Source organism: Filicampus tigris, chromosome 7, assembly GCF_054856515.1.
Source record: "Filicampus tigris isolate MCC_2025a chromosome 7, RoL_Ftig_1.0, whole genome shotgun sequence".
Lineage (NCBI taxonomy): Eukaryota > Metazoa > Chordata > Actinopteri > Syngnathiformes > Syngnathidae > Filicampus > Filicampus tigris.
Window position 1 is genome coordinate 23,998,375 of NC_141223.1, and position 23,656 is coordinate 24,022,030.

Below are 23,656 nucleotides of genomic sequence, written 5' to 3' on the forward strand. Positions count from 1 at the left end.
GTTCCCCGGATGTTCACTGGTGCAGGTGAAGAGTGCTGGCGCCTACCGAAATCCACCACCATTTCTTTGGATTTCCCCGCATTGATCAGGAGGCGGTTCTGCTGGCACCAGTCCACAAAACCCTGAGTAAGTTCTCTGTACTCCCGATCATCTCCGCCTGTGATGAGGCCGACAATCGCAGAGTCGTCAGAGAACTTCTGCAGGTGACAGGTAGGGGTGTTGTAGTTGAAGTCCGAGGTGTAGAGGGTGAACAGGAAGGGAGCCAAGACAGTTCCCTGTGGGGCCCCCGTGCTGCAGAGGAGCACATCAGACACACAGTCCTGTGTCCTCACATACTGTGGCCGGTTTGTGAGGTAGTCCTGGATCCATGTGGTGAGGTGGTGCGCCACCCCCGCCCGCTCCAGCTTGTCTCCCAGTAGGGTGGGCTGGATGGTGTTGAAAGCACTGGAGAAATCAAAGAACATGATCCTCACAGTGCTCCCCGCCTTCTCCAGGTGGGAGAGTGAAGTGTGGAGGAGGTAGATGATGGCATCATCCACACTGATGCCAGGCTGGTATGCGAACTGGAGTGGGTCCATTGAGGAGCTCACCAGGGGGCGCAGGTGGACAAGGACCAGTCTCTCCAGGGTCTTCATCAGGTGAGACGTCAGCGCCACCGGTCTGAAGCTGTTGAGCTCCTTCGGGTGGGGGGTCTTTGGCACCGGGACCAGGCAGGATGTTTTCCATAGCTGGGGGACCCTGCCCAGCTTCAGGCTCAGGTTGAACATGTGCTGGACAATTCCACACAGCTGGTCTGCGCAGGATTTGAGGAGCTGGGGGCTGATGCCATCTGGACCCGCTGCCTTCCTCGCCTTCATCTTCTTCAGCTGGTTCCTCACCTGAGATGTTGTGAAGGCCAAGGCTGGACAGGAAGGAGTGGTGGCTATCTGGTGTAGCTGGGAGCTGGAGACTGTGGAGAAAAGAGGGGAGGGGGTGACACGCCCAGCAGGAGGAGTAGGTGGAGACTGCAGCAGGAGAGACGGAGTGGAGGCAGGCATCTGATCGAACCTATTGAAAAAGAGATTTAGCTCATTTGCCCACTGCAGGTCCCCCCCAGTCCGGGTCTTGGGTTGTCCGTGGCCTGACATGGTCTTCAGGCCCCTCCAGACTCCCCTGGCGTTATTCTGCAGCAGCTGCTCCTCCATCCTCTTCCTGTAGGACCTTTTCCCCTCTCTGATCCTCCTCCTCAGCTGGCGCTGCACAGTCCTCCGCTCCTCTATGTTGCCTGACGCAAAAGCCCTCCTCTTCTCCTTCAGGAGAGCTTTTATGTCTGGTGTGATCCAGGGTTTGTTGTTGGAGAAACACCTTACTGTCCTGGTGGGTATGGTGTTCTCCATGCAGAAATTTATATAGTCTGTAACAGTGTCCGTTAGACTACTAATGTCTTCCCCGTGAGCATCGCTGAAAACTTCCCACACAGTTGTGCTGAAGCAGTCCTTTAAGGCCTCCTCGGCCTCTCCAGACCATCTCTGAACCGTGCGGGTCACAGCTGGCTGCCTGCGGACCAGAGGTTTGTACACAGACTGGAGAGCCACCAGGTTGTGATCAGCTTTGCCCAGCGGGGGGAGGGGCAGTGATGTGTATGCCTCCTTGGTGTTGGCATAGAAAAGGTCCAGTGTTTTATTGTCTCTGGTGTGGCAGGTAAAATTATGTTCCTGACCACACAAAGAAACAGGAAGTGAAGCATGGGGGCTGGGACAATTCCCGCTTTGAATTCTTGGTAGAAGTGAAGCAAGGCATGATGGGAATGTTTTTGCAGATTCATTTTACCTCATTCCTAATGGTTTAGGTAATGTACTGACTGAACGATACTATTCAACCCTTCTGCCTCTTGCGGTATTTTGACCAAAAAATGGACACAATCTTTTCTGAATATTTTCTCACTTTCAAAATGTTCAGTGGCACCAGACAAATCCATACATATATAGTTTCTATCCATCTATCTATCTATCTCTCTCTTTATCTATCTCTCTCTCTCTATCTTCCATACATATATAGTTTCTATCCATCTATCTATCTATCTCTTTATCTCTCTCTCTCTATCGATCTATCGATCTATCTATCCATCTATCTATCTATCTCTTTATCTCTCTCTCTCTATCGATCTATCGATCTATCTATCTATCTATCTATCTATCTATCTATCTATCTATCTATCTATCTATCTATCTATCTATCTATCTATCTATCTATCTATCTATCTATCTATCTATCTATCTATCTATCTATCTATCTATCTCTCTATTAATCTATCTATCCATCCTATCTATCTATCCATCCTATCTGATCACAACAAACTCTGACAACTAGTCCAGGTGGTCAACAGTCTCTTTGCCGTGGTTGTAGTTGATATAATTAAAAAAATATTTTTGGCTTTCTTTTCCTTCAAAATTCCCTGAACCATTCAGTCAACAAGTGCGTTTTGTTAAAGTTCTCACTGCACGTCTTCACGTCTGCAGGCGCAGGCTGTGAGCCTCGGCTGGATTGGGCAGCGTCTTCGGAGTCCACCGTCGTCACAACGGTCGGCCGCCCCCGACAGCGGAGCTCCTCCCCGACGTTCGGCAGCAGTTGCACTCGCTCACTCGCCGGCGGAGAACCTCCAGTAACCGCGGCAACGTTGGCCAGAACATTTTATTATTTAACTAATTCGGGGGCTCAACTCATTAATAACCAATTGTTTGTCATTAATAGTCAATTGTTAATAAATTCTAATGTTCATTTGGTTCCCTCTCGCTCTCTCTACACATCATTTGAATTTGGTACAAATAATGAAGTAGTTAAGACATCCGCCAAACCCCTAAAGTGAAATTCCTCTAAGCTCCAGCACAACCGCACGTATTCCTTTGCACACGTGCACGGCTGGCGCGTGTGAACGTATGTGCGTGTACTTACACACGTCTGAAAAGGCACAGCAAAAGGCAAAGCAAAATTTAGCAAATGGCAGCCAATGTCACCCCGGAAGCAGAAACGCTACTGGGATGACCCCAGCATAATCAGAAGGTTCTTATCTTGGCGCCACCTGGAGGATTAGGGCTGTTCACACTCTCAACACTAATTTTATACTTTGGCTGCGTAGTGCACTCGTCACACAATAGTTTCATTCGGTAATCATTGAAAAATGCACGAAAACACATCAGGTTTACAATGCATCAAAAATCATGATTTAGAATGGGACTCATAAACTCTCACTGCACAGTATAAGTCTGTGGGCTGATGTAAGCAGACACACGTACACAGCCTGAAAGTCTTGAGTGCGCGTGAACGTCCGTGCATGTGCACGTGCACGCACGCACATGCACGCGCATACATTCATATCCACACATGAACATTTGGTAAGTACTCTTACTTCACTAAAATACTCTTTGTCATAACTGTCCCATTCATCTCACAAACACACACGCACACACGCACACACACGCTCACGCGCGCACGCACGCACGCATGCACATACGTTTCTTGTCAATCACAATACAGCTTTTTATGCATGGAGCGCCACTCCCACAGCGCATACATCAGCGAAAGCAATGAGATTTGCATACAGCATTTTCATTTTCCAATATGAGCGCGCGTTTTCACTTGCACACGCGCGCACGGCTGAGGCACGTGTACGTGAGTGTATATTCCTGTATGTGCACGCACGCACACACACAACAAATCGACTCACGCAAACTCATGCCACAAGCACATACGTCATCTCGAAGCAAAATCATTAGTTGTCCTTTAGCGCCACATGGTGGATTAAGGCTGTTAACACTCTAAACTCCAATTTTCGATTTTCACGGTTTAGTAGACCCGTCACACAATGTACTCATCGGGTATTCATTGAAAATGCACGAAAACACACCAGGTTTACAGTAAGTCCAAAATCATGCTGTATAATGGGAGTCAATGGGACAAAAAATGGCAAAATACGTCCTGCGTAGTTAAAACAATGAAACCAGCTAACTCATGCAGGACTCATTTTAAAAATGACAGCATGGTGCCATTTTGAACTTCGGCATGTTCTGACCATCTGGGTGAAAGTTCAGCTCCCTCGTGTTATTTTTTTTATGCTTTGGCTTTGATGTAAAATTCTTTGATCTGAAATATCCAAGAAATGGTCAAATACCGCAGGAGGGTTAAACCGGTGGAAGAGTGAGGCATCATCCAGTGTGAATGTGTGCGTATGTGTCGACACGTGTCTCGCAGATGAGCCGTGACTGAAGAAGCTGTGTGTGCGAAAGAGGTTGTCCTTGGTGAGTAGGACAACTCATACTTACCTGGCAGGGGAGATACCATGATCAAGAAGGTGGTTCACCCAGGGTGAGGCTCAGCCATTGCACTCTGGCTGTGCTGACCTCTGCGAATTCCCCAAATGTGGGAATCTCGACTGCACAATTTCTGGTAGTGGGGGACTGCGTTCGCGCTATCCCCTGATAACTTTGTCAAAATCAACACACCTGTCAATTTCTTCTTCTTCTTCTTCTTCAAGATGCGCATCTTAGGATACATCTGTCAGATAGTAATTGTGGCATAACCATTTTGTCAAACGGACTCTCAGGCCCTGCCGGATGCCCATTTTTTGGGCCGGGGGGTGGTTGGTGTCGGCTGACAAATTTTTAAAAAATAGCTGGACTAAGCAAGTGGCTTTTAGTCAGGCCCACTAATCGGCCCTCATGGGTGCGACGTGCTCGCGGGGCGGCGGAATTTAATCTCAGCCTACTCGGTGAAAGGCTTCTTTTTAGGCTTCTTTCTACTCCCGCGTCGACGCGAGCGACAACTGATGTTATAGGGATTGTGGTATTGCCCCTCAGCACCCCCCGCCTCCTCTTGTAATAGTATGCCCCAGTTGTAGGTGGGAGGCGCGGGTTACGTGATGTGAAAATAAGGAAACACAAACACGCTTGAACGCACGTTGTTGTTGCACGTCTCTTCTTACACAAACAAATGCCACATTGATTAACATGACTAACGCATTGTGAAATACGCCATAGCCAAGCAGCTGTGTATAGTGGTTTGCTGGAATGCTTTTATTTTGAAGGAGGGGACGTGTGGAAGATAAATAAGTAACTTGACTACGACTTCTGGCTGCTGTTTGACCCAAATAATTATACGATAAATCGAGCCCGGGGCTCGCAATGCAAGTAAGCACACGCACGTTGGCTAAGTACTACTGGCGAGATTGAAGCGTGTCCACAGCGGGTTCAAATTGTAAATTAGTCAGCTAATGATCTTTAAAAAGCCTCTGCCGTTAGAGCATTTCTCCCGCGGAGATGTCAATTGTGGATGCTTTGTTTTTTGGTCGGAGGGCGGAACGGGGCCGACAATGTTTATGAATATGGCCGAGGGGTCGCGGCCGTAAGGGTACCCAAGTCAAGGGTGGAGGGTCGCGGCCGGACAGACAAAAAATGGTCTAATGCCCAGCTCTGGTAAACTCTCAATACGCATTTGTGGATGCTCAATAGGCATTTGTGACTGTGTTTACGGATATGATTTTTTTGACACATTTGTGGATTGAAATGCGCATTTGTAAATGGTTTTGCTTCAATAATGACCCCATAGATTGGCCAGTACCATTCAAACCCGAGCATCGACAATTCTGGTTGGCTAATACGTCTATCACTCAAACACCAAAGGGGAGGAAAAAAATACATTTTTGAATATAAAATGACACTTTCTTGCGATTGGATTATTGCGCCAGGTCAAACCTCGACGTCGATTAAATTTCGATTTATCGTGCAGCCCTAAACTTATCATTGGGTTCAGCGCAAGCAAAATTAGTGTCCACCAGACATGTCCACGACACGTGTATTGCTGCTTTGCTATTGGACACTTTGGGCCACATAACCCAAAGTACCCAGCAATTGCTCAGCTTTCGTTTCATTTGCAGGCGGGCAAAAACAACACAGTTGCACTAGTCATTACCTAAAATGCGTGTAGTTGTTGTTTGGGCTGTAAATGTGTTTGTTATGGCTATTTGACGTTTGTCACCGTCACTGTAGCTCATCCGGTCAGGAATGAAGTGGACCCCTGTGCCGATATGTAGTTATCGCTTCTCGGCCTTTTGGCTAAGATCAAGTGTAGTATCTGTTCTTATGAGACAGTTAACGCAGACGACATTTGTTTTTGGCTGGGTAGATATTGCGCGGTAAAAGGTCAGGCTGTGAAGGTGAGGGATGCGGACGGCATTTGGAATTGCGCTTGGCGGGTACCCATCCAGCAATGGCAGGACCCTCAGGGCTTCCAGGGCCTGAAACATCTCCCATCCATGATAGTCTTGGGCGAAAACCGAGGCTACATCCACTACCAAGGTCAACCCAAGCTCTGCCACAAATGTGGTGAGCACGGGCACCTGGCAGAAGCATGTGAGCAAATCATTTGTGTGAAATGTAGAGTAATTGGGCATACTTTTGAAGAATGTACCAATGGCAGAAAGTGCAATCTCTGTGGGGAATCAAACCACCTCTACAGAAATTGTCCAAAATCATTTGCCAACAAATTGAAGGCCGGAAAAGAAATGGGACAGCTTAATGGAAATGAAGGCAACAAACAAATTGAAAGTCATCAGAAAAATTCAAATCTCCCTCCAAAACCTGTTATTGGAGTAGAGGAAACCGGTGAGGAGGGGGAGGGGCGTGTATCGGCTCCACAGCTTAATGGAAATGAAAGCAACAAACAAATTGGAAGTCATCAGGAAAATTCAAATCTCCCTCCAAAACCTGTCATTGGAGTAGAGGAAACAGGTGAGGAGGGGGAGGGGCATGTATTGGCTCCACCAACAGGGAGCTCAGAAGAAAGTGGCATGTTGCAAGACCCGCCCACAAGCGAATCAAGTGAAGCCATCTTACAGCAGACTGACAGTGAGGACACTCAGATCCCTTGTGCACAAAAATCCAAAAGGCTAGCATCTGAAAGGTCTTCTGAGTCCCCTTTGACTTTAGAGAAGAGGGGAAAGCTTTGGAGCTCAGACAGTGAGGTGGATGAGCCCAGAGTTTTCCCCTGCAGCACACCAAATGAGCTCTCCTTTTTAAATATTAAATTGCAATCAACGCCCAAAAGTCACAATACCATGAATTTAAGGTTGCGTGAGAAACCATCACCAAAAGTTTCTCGGAGAAATGATCATGTACCCAACTCTCCTGCCGTACATATGAAGGAGGAACTGCAGTCTCGAGAAATAACTTAATGGACGGTTTTAATACTCCCTTTTGTGTTTTAATTTTAAATCATACCTGCAACTCTCACATTCTCAACTATAAATGTTAGAAGTGTGAAATCAAGGATTAGAGCCCAGAACGTCTTGTCCTTTTTAAAAACTATTAAGTCTGATGTGTTTTTAATCCAAGAATGTGGTCTACCTTTTTTAAGAAATTACAAACAGTGGGAGGAAATGTGGCCACACCCATCATTATGGAGTGGCTCAAATGAAAATCGAAATGACGGGGTGGCCATTTTAATAAACAATTCCCAAATTGAGGTTAAAAGGAGCACGGTGGTGGAAAATGGACGAGCACTGTTCGCACACCTAACATTTATAGGACAGGATTTTAACCTTTTAAATATTTATGGGTCTAATGATAAACATGATAGGTATGAACTTTTAGAAAACCTGCAGCCCCACATGCTAGGTCGCGCACCATTAATTATAGGAGGGGATTTTAATAGTGTTTTAAATATAAGGGATAGAAAGGGAGCTGGGGAGGATTTTAAAGTGGACAAAACATCTGTTTTACTGAATGACATGTGTCGGGTTTTTAAATTAGTCGATTGTTTTAAAACCATGCATCCAAGAGAGGAGGGCTTCACGTGGTTCAGTAGTGATAGCACCAGAGCCTCTCGCATAGACTACATATTTACACGTGGTTGGCCACCGACGGATGCTAGATTAACGCCTGTTTTCTTCTCAGACCACCTAGTACTGTCATGTACTCTTTCACCGCCTTCTGGTGTCACCATTGGAGGAGGACTGTGGAAGATGAACTGCTCCCTGCTGGAGGATGAGGCCTTGGTTGCTAAATACAGGGAGCAGTACAAGGACTGGCAAACACTTCAAGACTTGTACGAATCGAGGGCACAGTGGTGGGAAATGATAAAGCTAAGAACTCAGAGCTTTTTTAAAAGAGCAGGTAAGGAAAAAAGAAGGAAGGAAATGAAACACATGCTGGGCCTGCAAAACAGACTACAAAGGTATTTTAATTTATCACAAAAGGGCATTAATTTTAATGAGGAAATTAAACAGGTCAAAAAGGAACTGAGACTTCTAGCAAATATCAAAAGTAGAGGCGTAATATTAAGGAGCAAAGAAAAAGAAATAGAGGAAGGAGAAAAATGTACCAGGTATTTCTTCAAAAAAATTATGAGCAAGGGTGGGGGTATCTTCAAGCTGCAAAAAGGAAATGGAGTGATAACGGAAATTAGCAGTGAAATAAACCAGGAAGTCGAAACTTACTACCAGAGACTGTATGACAAGAAAGATACTCAATTAGAGACAATGTCAGAAGTATTACATTTCATTGAGAAAACCGTGACTGACAAATTGCTATTAACTCAAGATTTTACCCGAGAGGAAATAAATAAATGTGTAAGACAATTCAAAAAAGCAAAGTCTCCAGGAGAGGACGGCCTCTGCCTTGAGTTCTATTTGACCTTTTGGGACTTGTTGGCACCAGATTTAATCACTGTTTTTAATGAGTTGGACAAAACAAGACGACTACCAGATAGCTTCAGAGTAGGGATAGTCGCACTATTGCACAAAAAGGGAGACAAGACTGACCTTGGTAACTGGCGACCCATTACGCTTTTAAATGTTGATTGCAAACTTTTTAGTAAACTTTTAGCTATGCGTTTGTCTGTCTTACTGGACGAATTGATCGACCCTGATCAAACCTGTGCCATAGCGGGTAGGAAGATCACAGACAGCCTCACGCTGATCCGTGACACAATTTGCTACACAAGAGACAGAAATATGCGGTTAGTAATCTTAAACTTGGACTTTGAGAAGGCCTTCGACCGAGTTTCACATCAATACCTCTTTAGGCTATTGAAAAAATTGGGTCTTCCCCAAAGGTTTATAGGGTGGGTGGAACTGCTGTATCAGAACATTAGCAGCAAATTCATGGTTAATGGGAATTTGACAAAAGCAGTCCAGATTAACTCAGGTGTGCGTCAAGGCTGTCCCTTATCTGCTCTCCTCTATGTTTTATGCATAGAACCACTGGCACAGATTTTGAGACGGGACAAAATGATTAAGGGGGTGAGTATCCCTGGGGGTGGAGGACTTACAACAAAGTGCATCTTGTACATGGACGATTTTAACATCCTGTGTTCAGATCTTTTATCTGTGACAAGGGCCTTGGACTTGACTGACTGGTACGGAAGGGCCTCTGGGTCAAAACTCAATAGAGCTAAGACCCAAGCACAATTTTATGGACCGTGGACCGCGACAGAAAAGACAGGACTACCCCTGACACTGATACAAACGGACCAGAGAATACTTGGGATCAAATTTGGCAAAGATGGGGGCGGGGAAACAAACTGGGGTGACGTGATAGGGAAAGTGAGAAAAAGACTTGGTTTTTGGGGGCTGAGAGACCTGACTATAGAGGGGAAAGTTTTAATTATAAAAGCTGTTATTCTACCCTTGCTTTTATTGACCAGTTCTGTTTTTACCCCAACAAGAAATGTGCTTTTAGATTTGGACCGCGCCTTCTTTCATTTTATCTGGGGCTCCAAGTGGGAGAGACTGAAAAGAGACACCATGAAGAAAACCAAGGAAAATGGAGGAAAAGGAGTGCCGGACCTCCATCTCTTCTTGGGGAGCCAATATGTAGCCCTGCACCTGAGAAATGCGCTTGAACCATCAAGTGCCCAGAAGAGTCAAGCAATGACACGTTTCTGGATGGGTTCATACCTCCGGAAACTAAAATTAATACCGACTGATCATAAAATCCCTGTGTCTTTTAATCTGCCACCATTTTATTCTTTTATCAGGAATTTTTTAAGAAAGTTTGAGTTGGAAAAAGAAGAGTGTCATGTTTTAAAAAATCACAGATCTCTTATCTCTGTTGTGCAGAAGCGGGAAGCAGTGAGTCCAGTTCCCGGCCTCGCATTTGGTGAGCCCACAACGGTTTGGCGCAATGTCAACCATCCTGCCCTCTCAAACAGACTTCGGGACCTGTCATGGATGGTGGCCCATGAAATTCTCCCGGTGAGGTCCGTTATGCACTCCCGAGGAATGTCAGCGTCTTCAAATTGCCCCCGACCTGGTTGTGGCGCCCACGAGTCGGTGAGGCACCTCCTCTGGGAGTGCAGTGCTGCTGTAGACCTGTGGGCGACAGCCGGCCACCTACAATTCCCGGACTTGCCAGCAAGGGAGGCATTAAACGCACAGCTTGTGCTCTATGGGGTGAGCCAGTTGGAAAACACTAAAGAACACTTTGAAAAGCAGTGGCTCACCCTCGCCGCCATCAAAGACGCCATCTGGACCTCCAGAAACTTGCTGGTAAGGAGACACAGACAGACCCCCCCTGTGGCTGTGCTCCGAATGGCCGCAGCTACCCTGACAGCTGCTGGCGGCAGGCCAAGGACGCAGCCACCAAGAAGAGTCGTCTGTGCCCACCCGGAGGAGGGAACCGAAGCTACACATAAAAGGTCTTGGCAGCGACGGTCTGGTTCACCGGGAGAGACTGCTGAAAAGGAACAAGAGGGGTGAGGAACTCCTATGGGCGCCCTGAGAGGACCGGAGGAATGCTGTTTGAAAGGGTAGGATGAGGTCCCAATTACTAAGGACACTACGCTTCTGTACAACAGGCTCGATATGTTCTATCTAATCTGTCTTTTAAATTTCAGTATATTATGCATAGTTTACCTGGTATTATTAAGGTTAACATGATGACTTTTAAGCTAACAAGGATATTGTTTGAACATGTTGTTTTGTGAATAGAGCTGTGCTCCATATTGGAGAGATGTGACTAACATTTGTCCATTGTAACAATAAAACTTGTTCAAAAGAAAAAATCTGTTCTTATCAGTTTAATATCTGATACGTCTCCTATCTGGGGACTATATATTAAATTGATTTTTGGAACTGGGAGATGGAAAAGGGGCTTGCTCCGTCCACTCCATGCATCAACCTGGTATTGCATCATCTCCAAGAATGGTGCACCCCCTCTGCTGGTTAACAACAAGCATTAAACTTGGTCTGACGTTTCACGGTGGTGTTTCGGTCTTTGCAGCCAATACTCATGATTACGAATGCCCTATGTCGCAGTATCCTAAGAAGTGAAGGCAAGACTTCTGATGTTGAAAGTTTGCGATATCATTTCAGAAGGATATAGTTTAGTATTTTATTTTAATCTTTTTCCCTTTCAAGATAGAAAAACAATTAAAAGAATACAAAGTCATAGTTTTATCAAGAAAGACATTTGTTTCCCACCATAAGAAAACATTGTCTTGCTCTGCCCACGCTACTCCAAAAAGAGCTAAAGTAAACAAGGATATTTGTCATACTTCAAATTTTATTAAAATGCTGTTACACCACTCGATGTCAGCAGCGTAAAATTATGTTCCTGACCACACAAAGAAACAGGAAGTGAAGCATGGGGGCTGGGACAATTCCCGCTTTGAATTCTTGGTAGAAGTGAAGCAAGGCATGATGGGAATGTTTTTGCAGATTCATTTTACCTCATTCCTAATGGTTTAGGTAATGTACTGACTGAACGATACTATTCAACCCTTCTGCCTCTTGCGGTATTTTGACCAAAAAATGGACACAATCTTTTCTGAATATTTTCTCACTTTCAAAATGTTCAGTGGCACCAGACAAATCCATACATTTATAGTTTCTATCCATCTATCTATCTATCTCTCTCTTTATCTATCTCTCTCTCTCTATCTTCCATACATATATAGTTTCTATCCATCTATCTATCTATCTCTTTATCTCTCTCTCTCTATCGATCTATCGATCTATCGATCTATCTATCTATCTATCTATCTATCTATCTATCTATCTATCTATCTATCTATCTATCTATCTATCTATCCATCTATCTATCTATCTCTTTATCTCTCTCTCTCTATCGATCTATCTATCTATCTATCTATCTATCTATCTATCTATCTATCTATCTATCTATCTATCTATCTATCTATCTATCTATCTATCTATCTATCTATCTATCTATCTATCTATCTATCTATCTATCCATCTATCTATCTATCTATCTATCTATCTATCTATCCATCCTATCTATCTATCCATCCTATCTGATCACAACAAACTCTGACAACTAGTCCAGGTGGTCAACAGTCTCTTTGCCGTGGTTGTAGTTGATATAATTAAAAAAATATTTTTGGCTTTCTTTTCCTTCAAAATTCCCTGAACCATTCAGTCAACAAGTGCGTTTTGTTAAAGTTCTCACTGCACGTCTTCACGTCTGCAGGCGCAGGCTGTGAGCCTCGGCTGGATTGGGCAGCGTCTTCGGAGTCCACCGTCGTCACAACGGTCGGCCGCCCCCGACAGCGGAGCTCCTCCCCGACGTTCGGCAGCAGTTGCACTCGCTCACTCGCCGGCGGAGAACCTCCAGTAACCGCGGCAACGTTGGCCAGAACATTTTATTATTTAACTAATTCGGGGGCTCAACTCATTAATAACCAATTGTTTGTCATTAATAGTCAATTGTTAATAAATTCTAATGTTCATTTGGTTCCCTCTCGCTCTCTCTACACATCATTTGAATTTGGTACAAATAATGAAGTAGTTAAGACATCCGCCAAACCCCTAAAGTGAAATTCCTCTAAGCTCCAGCACAACCGCACGTATTCCTTTGCACACGTGCACGGCTGGCGCGTGTGAACGTATGTGCGTGTACTTACACACGTCTGAAAAGGCACAGCAAAAGGCAAAGCAAAATTTAGCAAATGGCAGCCAATGTCACCCCGGAAGCAGAAACGCTACTGGGATGACCCCAGCATAATCAGAAGGTTCTTATCTTGGCGCCACCTGGAGGATTAGGGCTGTTCACACTCTCAACACTAATTTTATACTTTGGCTGCGTAGTGCACTCGTCACACAATAGTTTCATTCGGTAATCATTGAAAAATGCACGAAAACACATCAGGTTTACAATGCATCAAAAATCATGATTTAGAATGGGACTCATAAACTCTCACTGCACAGTATAAGTCTGTGGGCTGATGTAAGCAGACACACGTACACAGCCTGAAAGTCTTGAGTGCGCGTGAACGTCCGTGCATGTGCACGTGCACGCACGCACATGCACGCGCACACATTCATATCCACACATGAACATTTGATAAGTACTCTTACTTCACTAAAACACTCTTTGTCATAACTGTCCCATTCATCTCACAAACACACACGCACACACACGCTCACGCGCTCGCGCACGCACGCACGCGCGTACGTTTCTTGTCAATCACAATACAGCTTTTTCTGCATGGAGCGCCACTCCCACAGCGCATACACCAGCAAAAGTAATGAGATCTCATTTGCATACAGCATTTTCATTTTCCAATATGAGCGCGCGTTTTCACTTGCACACGCGCGCACGGCTGAGGCACGTGTACGTGAGTGTATATTCCTGTATGTGCACGCACGCACACACACAACAAATCGACTCACGCAAACTCATGCCACAAGCACATACGTCATCTCGAAGCAAAATCATTAGTTGTCCTTTAGCGCCACATGGTGGATTAAGGCTGTTAACACTCTAAACTCCAATTTTCGATTTTCACAGTTTAGTAGACCCGTCACACAATGTACTCATCGGGTATTCATTGAAAATGCACGAAAACACACCAGGTTTACAGTAAGTCCAAAATCATGCTGTATAATGGGAGTCAATGGGACAAAAAATGGCAAAATACGTCCTGCGTAGTTAAAACAATGAAACCAGCTAACTCATGCAGGACTCATTTTAAAAATGACAGCATGGTGCCATTTTGAACTTCGGCATGTTCTGACCATCTGGGTGAAAGTTCAGCTCCCTCGTGTTATTTTTTTTATGCTTTGGCTTTGATGTAAAATTCTTTGATCTGAAATATCCAAGAAATGGTCAAATACCGCAGGAGGGTTAAACCGGTGGAAGAGTGAGGCATCATCCAGTGTGAATGTGTGCGTATGTGTCGACACGTGTCTCGCAGATGAGCCGTGACTGAAGAAGCTGTGTGTGCGAAAGAGGTTGTCCTTGGTGAGTAGGACAACTCATACTTACCTGGCAGGGGAGATACCATGATCAAGAAGGTGGTTCACCCAGGGTGAGGCTCAGCCATTGCACTCTGGCTGTGCTGACCTCTGCGAATTCCCCAAATGTGGGACTCTCGACTGCACAATTTCTGGTAGTGGGGGACTGCGTTCGCGCTATCCCCTGATAACTTTGTCAAAATCAATACACCTGTCAATTTCTTCTTATTATTCTTCATGATGCGCCTCGTAGGATACATCTGTCAGATAGTAATTGTGGCATAACCATTTCGTCAAACGGACCCTCAGGCCCCGCCGGATGCCCATTTTTTGGGCCGGGGGGTGGTTGGTGTCGGCTGACAAATTTTTAAAAAATAGCTGGACTAAGCAAGTGGCTTTTAGTCAGGCCCACTAATCGGCCCTCATGGGTGCGACGTGCTCGCGGGGCGGTGGAATTTAATCTCAGCCTACTCGGTGAAAGGCTTCTTTTTAGGCTTCATTCTACTCCCGCGTCGACGCGAGCGACAACTGATGTTATAGGGATTGTGGTATTGCCCCTCAGCACCCCCCGCCTCCTCTTGTAATAGTATGCCCCAGTTGTAGGTGGGAGGCGCGGGTTACGTGATGTGAAAATAAGGAAACACAAACACGCTTGAACGCACGTTGTTGTTGCACGTCTCTTCTTACACAAACAAATGCCACATTGATTAACATGACTAACGCATTGTGAAATACGCCATAGCCAAGCAGCTGTGTATAGTGGTTTGCTGGAATGCTTTTATTTTGAAGGAGGGGACGTGTGTAAGATAAATAAGTAACTTGACTACGACTTCTGGCTGCTGTTTGACCCAAATAATTATACGATAAATCGAGCCCGGGGCTCGCAATGCAAGTAAGCACACGCACGTTGGCTAAGTACTACTGGCGAGATTGAAGCGTGTCCACAGCGGGTTCAAATTGTAAATTAGTCAGCTAATGATCTTTAAAAAGCCTCTGCCGTTAGAGCATTTCTCCCGCGGAGATGTCAATTGTGGATGCTTTGTTTTTTGGTCGGAGGGCGGAACGGGGCCGACAATGTTTATGAATATGGCCGAGGGGTCGCGGCCGTAAGGGTACCCAAGTCAAGGGTGGAGGGTCGCGGCCGGACAGACAAAAAATGGTCTAATGCCCAGCTCTGGTAAACTCTCAATACGCATTTGTGGATGCTCAATAGGCATTTGTGACTGTGTTTACGGATATGATTTTTTTGACACATTTGTGGATTGAAATGCGCATTTGTAAATGGTTTTGCTTCAATAATGACCCCATAGATTGGCCAGTACCATTCAAACCCGAGCATCGACAATTCTGGTTGGCTAATACGTCTATCACTCAAACACCAAAGGGGAGGAAAAAAATACATTTTTGAATATAAAATGACACTTTCTTGCGATTGGATTATTGCGCCAGGTCAAACCTCGACGTCGATTAAATTTCGATTTATCGTGCAGCCCTAAACTTATCATTGGGTTCAGCGCAAGCAAAATTAGTGTCCACCAGACATGTCCACGACACGTGTATTGCTGCTTTGCTATTGGACACTTTGGGCCACATAACCCAAAGTACCCAGCAATTGCTCAGCTTTCGTTTCATTTGCAGGCGGGCAAAAACAACACAGTTGCACTAGTCATTACCTAAAATGCGTGTAGTTGTTGTTTGGGCTGTAAATGTGTTTGTTATGGCTATTTGACGTTTGTCACCGTCACTGTAGCTCATCCGGTCGGGAATGAAGTGGACCCCTGTGCCGATATGTAGTTATCGCTTCTCGGCCTTTTGGCTAAGTCTGCGATCACCTCCTTTGGTTGTGTGTTCTACGCCTGTTGTGGCAAAGAGCTAATTCACAGGGGGATATATTGTCCTAACGGTTTGTGTTGAAAATCGCTTTTTTTCTTAGGTCGGGTGCTGACGGTAAGTTGTTTGTTTTCCTTTAATTTTGTGGTCCTCCCACCATGTCGGCCACTTATGCCGGCATGCGGAGGTACCACAGTGTACGCTTCACCTTTAAGGACACTGGTGGAGGGACCCCGGGGATGTCCAGGTTGGACTTCTCCAGGAAATATGTCCAACAGACCTTAAAGTTTAAAGCTAATGAGCTTAATTGTATAATAACTTTGCCGTTTAGTAAAGGATTTGATGTTAGCTTTAATTCTGCTGCAAACCTTCGAGAATTTTGGACCCGGTTTGAAAATGTAAAAGCCCAGTTTTCTGTGTTTAACGTTGAGAAACTGACTGATAATGCTGCCAAAACAGTTATTGTCAGAATGTTCAATGAGACAGTTAACGCAGACGACATTTGTTTTTGGCTGGGTAGATATTGCGCGGTAAAAGGTCAGGCTGTGAAGGTGAGGGATGCGGACGGCATTTGGAATTGCGCTTGGCGGGTACCCATCCAGCAATGGCAGGACCCTCAGGGCTTCCAGGGCCTGAAACATCTCCCATCCATGATAGTCTTGGGCGAAAACCGAGGCTACATCCACTACCAAGGTCAACCCAAGCTCTGCCACAAATGTGGTGAGCACGGGCACCTGGCAGAAGCATGTGAGCAAATCATTTGTGGGAAATGTAGAGTAATTGGGCATACTTTTGAAGAATGTACCAATGGCAGAAAGTGCAATCTCTGTGGGGAATCAAACCACCTCTACAGAAATTGTCCAAAATCATTTGCCAACAAAGTGAAGGCCGGAAAAGAAATGGGACAGCTTAATGGAAATGAAGGCAACAAACAAATTGAAAGTCATCAGAAAAATTCAAATCTCCCTCCAAAACCTGTTATTGGAGTAGAGGAAACCGGTGAGGAGGGGGAGGGGTGTGTATCGGCTCCACAGCTTAATGGAAATGAAAGCAACAAACAAATTGGAAGTCATCAGGAAAATTCAAATCTCCCTCCAAAACCTGTCATTGGAGTAGAGGAAACAGGTGAGGAGGGGGAGGGGCATGTATTGGCTCCACCAACAGGGAGCTCAGAAGAAAGTGGCATGTTGCAAGACCCGCCCACAAGCGAATCAAGTGAAGCCATCTTACAGCAGACTGACAGTGAGGACACTCAGATCCCTTGTGCACAAAAATCCAAAAGGCTAGCATCTGAAAGGTCTTCTGAGTCCCCTTTGACTTTAGAGAAGAGGGGAAAGCTTTGGAGCTCAGACAGTGAGGTGGATGAGCCCAGAGTTTTCCCCTGCAGCACACCAAATGAGCTCTCCTTTTTAAATATTAAATTGCAATCAACGCCCAAAAGTCACAATACCATGAATTTAAGGTTGCGTGAGAAACCATCACCAAAAGTTTCTCGGAGAAATGATCATGTACCCAACTCTCCTGCCGTACATATGAAGGAGGAACTGCAGTCTCGAGAAATAACTTAATGGACAGGTTTTAATACTCCCTTTTGTGTTTTAATTTTAAATCATACCTGCAACTCTCACATTCTCAACTATAAATGTTAGAAGTGTGAAATCAAGGATTAGAGCCCAGAACGTCTTGTCCTTTTTAAAAACTATTAAGTCTGATGTGTTTTTAATCCAAGAATGTGGTCTACCTTTTTTAAGAAATTACAAACAGTGGGAGGAAATGTGGCCACACCCATCATTATGGAGTGGCTCAAATGAAAATCGAAATGACGGGGTGGCCATTTTAATAAACAATTCCCAAATTGAGGTTAAAAGGAGCACGGTGGTGGAAAATGGACGAGCACTGTTCGCACACCTAACATTTATAGGACAGGATTTTAACCTTTTAAATATTTATGGGTCTAATGATAAACATGATAGGTATGAACTTTTAGAAAACCTGCAGCCCCACATGCTAGGTCGCGCACCATTAATTATAGGAGGGGATTTTAATTGTGTTTTAAATATAAGGGATAGAAAGGGAGCTGGGGAGGATTTTAAAGTGGACAAAACATCTGTTTTACTGAATGACATGTGTCGGGTTTTTAAATTAGTCGATTGTTTTAAAACCATGCATCCAAGAGAGGAGGGCTTCACGTGGTTCAGTAGTGATAGCACCAGAGCCTCTCGCATAGACTACATATTTACACGTGATTGGCCACCGACGGATGCTAGATTAACGCCTGTTTTCTTCTCAGACCACCTAGTACTGTCATGTACTCTTTCACCGCCTTCTGGTGTCACCATTGGAGGAGGACTGTGGAAGATGAACTGCTCCCTGCTGGAGGATGAGGCCTTGGTTGCTAAATACAGGGAGCAGTACAAGGACTGGCAAACACTTCAAGACTTGTACGAATCGAGGGCACAGTGGTGGGAAATGATAAAGCTAAGAACTCAGAGCTTTTTTAAAAGAGCAGGTAAGGAAAAAAGAAGGAAGGAAATGAAACACATGCTGGGCCTGCAAAACAGACTACAAAGGTATTTTAATTTATCACAAAAGGGCATTAATTTTAATGAGGAAATTAAACAGGTCAAAAAGGAACTGAGACTTCTAGCAAATATCAAAAGTAGAGGCGTAATATTAAGGAGCAAAGAAAAAGAAATAGAGGAAGGAGAAAAATGTACCAGGTATTTCTTCAAAAAAATTATGAGCAAGGGTGGGGGTATCTTCAAGCTGCAAAAAGGAAATGGAGTGATAACGGAAATTAGCAGTGAAATAAACCAGGAAGTCGAAACTTACTACCAGAGACTGTATGACAAGAAAGATACTCAATTAGAGACAATGTCAGAAGTATTACATTTCATTGAGAAAACCGTGACTGACAAAGTGTTATTAACTCAAGATTTTACCCGAGAGGAAATAAATAAATGTGTAAGACAATTCAAAAAAGCAAAGTCTCCAGGAGAGGACGGCCTCTGCCTTGAGTTCTATTTGACCTTTTGGGACTTGTTGGCACCAGATTTAATCACTGTTTTTAATGAGTTGGACAAAACAAGACGACTACCAGATAGCTTCAGAGTAGGGATAGTCGCACTATTGCACAAAAAGGGAGACAAGACTGACCTTGGTAACTGGCGACCCATTACGCTTTTAAATGTTGATTGCAAACTTTTTAGTAAACTTTTAGCTATGCGTTTGTCTGTCTTACTGGACGAATTGATCGACCCTGATCAAACCTGTGCCATAGCGGGTAGGAAGATCACAGACAGCCTCACGCTGATCCGTGACACAATTTGCTACACAAGAGACAGAAATATGCGGTTAGTAATCTTAAACTTGGACTTTGAGAAGGCCTTCGACCGAGTTTCACATCAATACCTCTTTAGGCTATTGAAAAAATTGGGTCTTCCCCAAAGGTTTATAGGGTGGGTGGAACTGCTGTATCAGAACATTAGCAGCAAATTCATGGTTAATGGGAATTTGACAAAAGCAGTCCAGATTAACTCAGGTGTGCGTCAAGGCTGTCCCTTATCTGCTCTCCTCTATGTTTTATGCATAGAACCACTGGCACAGATTTTGAGACGGGACAAAATGATTAAGGGGGTGAGTATCCCTGGGGGCGGAGGACTTACAACAAAGTGCATCTTGTACATGGACGATTTTAACATCCTGTGTTCAGATCTTTTATCTGTGACAAGGGCCTTGGACTTGACTGACTGGTACGGAAGGGCCTCTGGGTCAAAACTCAATAGAGCTAAGACCCAAGCACAATTTTATGGACCGTGGACCGCGACAGAAAAGACAGGACTACCCCTGACACTGATACAAACGGACCAGAGAATACTTGGGATCAAATTTGGCAAAGATGGGGGCGGGGAAACAAACTGGGGTGACGTGATAGGGAAAGTGAGAAAAAGACTTGGTTTTTGGGGGCTGAGAGACCTGACTATAGAGGGGAAAGTTTTAATTATAAAAGCTGTTATTCTACCCTTGCTTTTATTGACCAGTTCTGTTTTTACCCCAACAAGAAATGTGCTTTTAGATTTGGACCGCGCCTTCTTTCATTTTATCTGGGGGTCCAAGTGGGAGAGACTGAAAAGAGACACCATGAAGAAAACCAAGGAAAATGGAGGAAAAGGAGTGCCGGACCTCCATCTCTTCTTGGGGAGCCAATATGTAGCCCTGCACCTGAGAAATGCGCTTGAACCATCAAGTGCCCAGAAGAGCCAAGCAATGACACGTTTCTGGATGGGTTCATACCTCCGGAAACTAAAATTAATACCGACTGATCATAAAATCCCTGTGTCTTTTAATCTGCCACCATTTTATTCTTTTATCAGGAATTTTTTAAGAAAGTTTGAGTTGGAAAAAGAAGAGTGTCATGTTTTAAAAAATCACAGATCTCTTATCTCTGTTGTGCAGAAGCGGGAAGCAGTGAGTCCAGTTCCCGGCCTCGCATTTGGTGAGCCCACAACGGTTTGGCGCAATGTCAACCATCCTGCCCTCTCAAACAGACTTCGGGACCTGTCATGGATGGTGGCCCATGAAATTCTCCCGGTGAGGTCCGTTATGCACTCCCGAGGAATGTCAGCGTCTTCAAATTGCCCCCGACCTGGTTGTGGCGCCCACGAGTCGGTGAGGCACCTCCTCTGGGAGTGCAGTGCTGCTGTAGACCTGTGGGCGACAGCCGGCCACCTACAATTCCCGGACTTGCCAGCAAGGGAGGCATTAAACGCACAGCTTGTGCTCTATGGGGTGAGCCAGTTGGAAAACCCTAAAGAACACTTTGAAAAGCAGTGGCTCACCCTCGCCGCCATCAAAGACGCCATCTGGACCTCCAGAAACTTGCTGGTAAGGAGACACAGACAGACCCCCCCTGTGGCTGTGCTCCGAATGGCCGCAGCTACCCTGACAGCTGCTGGCGGCAGGCCAAGGACGCAGCCACCAAGAAGAGTCGTCTGTGCCCACCCGGAGGAGGGAACCGAAGCTACACATAAAAGGTCTTGGCAGCGACGGTCTGGTTCACCGGGAGAGACTGCTGAAAAGGAACAAGAGGGGTGAGGAACTCCTATGGGCGCCCTGAGAGGACCGGAGGAATGCTGTTTGAAAGGGTAGGATGAGGTCCCAATTACTAAGGACACTACGCTTCTGTACAACAGGCTCGATATGTTCTATCTAATCTGTCTTTTAAATTTCAGTATATTATGCATAGTTTACCTGGTATTATTAAGGTTAACATGATGACTTTTAAGCTAACAAGGATATTGTTTGAACATGTTGTTTTGTGAATAGAGCTGTGCTCCATATTGGAGAGATGTGACTAACATTTGTCCATTGTAACAATAAAACTTGTTCAAAAGAAAAAAAATCTGTTCTTATCAGTTTAATATCTGATACGTCTCCTATCTGGGGACTATATATTAAATTGATTTTTGGAACTGGGAGATGGAAAAGGGGCTTGCTCCGTCCACTCCATGCATCGACCTGGTATTGCAGTATCTCCAGGAATGGTGCACCCCCTCTGCTGGTTAACAACAAGCATTAAACTTGGTCTGATGTTTCACGGTGGTGTTTCGGTCTTTGCAGCCAATACTCATGATTACGAATGCCCCATGTCGCAGTATCCTAAGAAGTGAAGGCAAGACTTCTGATGTTGAAAATTTGCGATATCATTTCAGAAGGATATAGTTTAGTATTTTATTTTAATCTTTTTCCCTTTCAAGATAGAAAAACAATTAAAAGAATACAAAGTCATAGTTTTATCAAGAAAGACCTTTGTTTCCCACCATAAGAAAACATTGTCTTGCTCTGCCCACGCTACTCCAAAAAGAGCTAAAGTAAACAAGGATATTTGTCATACTTCAAATTTTATTAAAATGCTGTTACACCACTCGATGTCAGCAGCGTAAAATTATGTTCCTGACCACACAAAGAAACAGGAAGTGAAGCATGGGGGCTGGGACAATTCCCGCTTTGAATTCTTGGTAGAAGTGAAGCAAGGCATGATGGGAATGTTTTTGCAGATTTTTTTTACCTCATTCCTAATGTTTTAGGTAATGTACTGACTGAACGATACTATTCAACCCTTCTGCTTCTTGCGGTATTTTGACCAAAAAATGGACACAATCTTTTCTGAATATTTTCTCACTTTCAAAATGTTCAGTGGCACCAGACAAATCCATACATATATAGTTTCTATCCATCTATCTATCTATCTCTCTCTTTATCTATCTCTCTCTCTCTATCTTCCATACATATATAGTTTCTATCCATCTATCTATCTATCTCTTTATCTCTCTCTCTCTATCGATCGATCTATCTATCTATCTATCTATCGATCTATCTATCTATCTATCTATCTATCTATCTATCTATCTATCTATCTATCTATCTATCTATCTCTTTATCTCTCTCTCTCTATCGATCTATCTATCTATCTATCTATCTATCTATCTATCTATCTATCTATCTATCTATCTATCTATCTATCTATCTATCTATCTATCTATCTATCTATCTATCTATCTATCTATCTATCTATTAATCTATCTATCCATCCTATCTATCTATCCATCCTATCTGATCACAACAAACTCTGACAACTAGTCCAGGTGGTCAACAGTCTCTTTGCCGTGGTTGTAGTTGATATAATTAAAAAAATATTTTTGGCTTTCTTTTCCTTCAAAATTCCCTGAACCATTCAGTCAACAAGTGCGTTTTGTTAAAGTTCTCACTGCACGTCTTCACGTCTGCAGGCGCAGGCTGTGAGCCTCGGCTGGATTGGGCAGCGTCTTCGGAGTCCACCGTCGTCACAACGGTCGGCCGCCCCCGACAGCGGAGCTCCTCCCCGACGTTCGGCAGCAGTTGCACTCGCTCACTCGCCGGCGGAGAACCTCCAGTAACCGCGGCAACGTTGGCCAGAACATTTTATTATTTAACTAATTCGGGGGCTCAACTCATTAATAACCAATTGTTTGTCATTAATAGTCAATTGTTAATAAATTCTAATGTTCATTTGGTTCCCTCTCGCTCTCTCTACACATCATTTGAATTTGGTACAAATAATGAAGTAGTTAAGACATCCGCCAAACCCCTAAAGTGAAATTCCTCTAAGCTCCAGCACAACCGCACGTATTCCTTTGCACACGTGCACGGCTGGCGCGTGTGAACGTATGTGCGTGTACTTACACACGTCTGAAAAGGCACAGCAAAAGGCAAAGCAAAATTTAGCAAATGGCAGCCAATGTCACCCCGGAAGCAGAAACGCTACTGGGATGACCCCAGCATAATTAGAAGGTTCTTATCTTGGCGCCACCTGGAGGATTAGGGCTGTTCACACTCTCAACACTAATTTTATACTTTGGCTGCGTAGTGCACTCGTCACACAATAGTTTCATTCGGTAATCATTGAAAAATGCACGAAAACACATCAGGTTTACAATGCATCAAAAATCATGATTTAGAATGGGACTCATAAACTCTCACTGCACAGTATAAGTCTGTGGGCTGATGTAAGCAGACACACGTACACAGCCTGAAAGTCTTGAGTGCGCGTGAACGTCCGTG

General features: G+C 44.5%; 4 non-coding genes and 1 pseudogene across 4 annotated transcripts; all 5 read left to right on the forward strand.

Moving 5' to 3' along the window:
- Positions 1-4,290: 4,290 nt before the first annotated feature.
- On the forward strand, positions 4,291-4,454 carry LOC147145251 (U1 spliceosomal RNA). The gene has a single exon (XR_015087691.1). It is a non-coding gene; the product is annotated as a U1 spliceosomal RNA (small nuclear RNA).
- Positions 4,455-6,066: 1,612 nt separating this feature from the next.
- Positions 6,067-6,161, forward strand: LOC147145252 (U2 spliceosomal RNA; annotated as a pseudogene).
- A 4,840-nt stretch (positions 6,162-11,001) lies between these two features.
- Positions 11,002-11,187, forward strand: LOC147145253 (U2 spliceosomal RNA). Its single transcript, XR_015087647.1, has one exon. It is a non-coding gene; the product is annotated as a U2 spliceosomal RNA (small nuclear RNA).
- Positions 11,188-14,250: 3,063 nt separating this feature from the next.
- On the forward strand, positions 14,251-14,414 carry LOC147145254 (U1 spliceosomal RNA). The gene has a single exon (XR_015087685.1). It is a non-coding gene; the product is annotated as a U1 spliceosomal RNA (small nuclear RNA).
- Positions 14,415-21,423: 7,009 nt separating this feature from the next.
- On the forward strand, positions 21,424-21,611 carry LOC147145255 (U2 spliceosomal RNA). The gene has a single exon (XR_015087637.1). It is a non-coding gene; the product is annotated as a U2 spliceosomal RNA (small nuclear RNA).
- Positions 21,612-23,656: the final 2,045 nt, after the last annotated feature.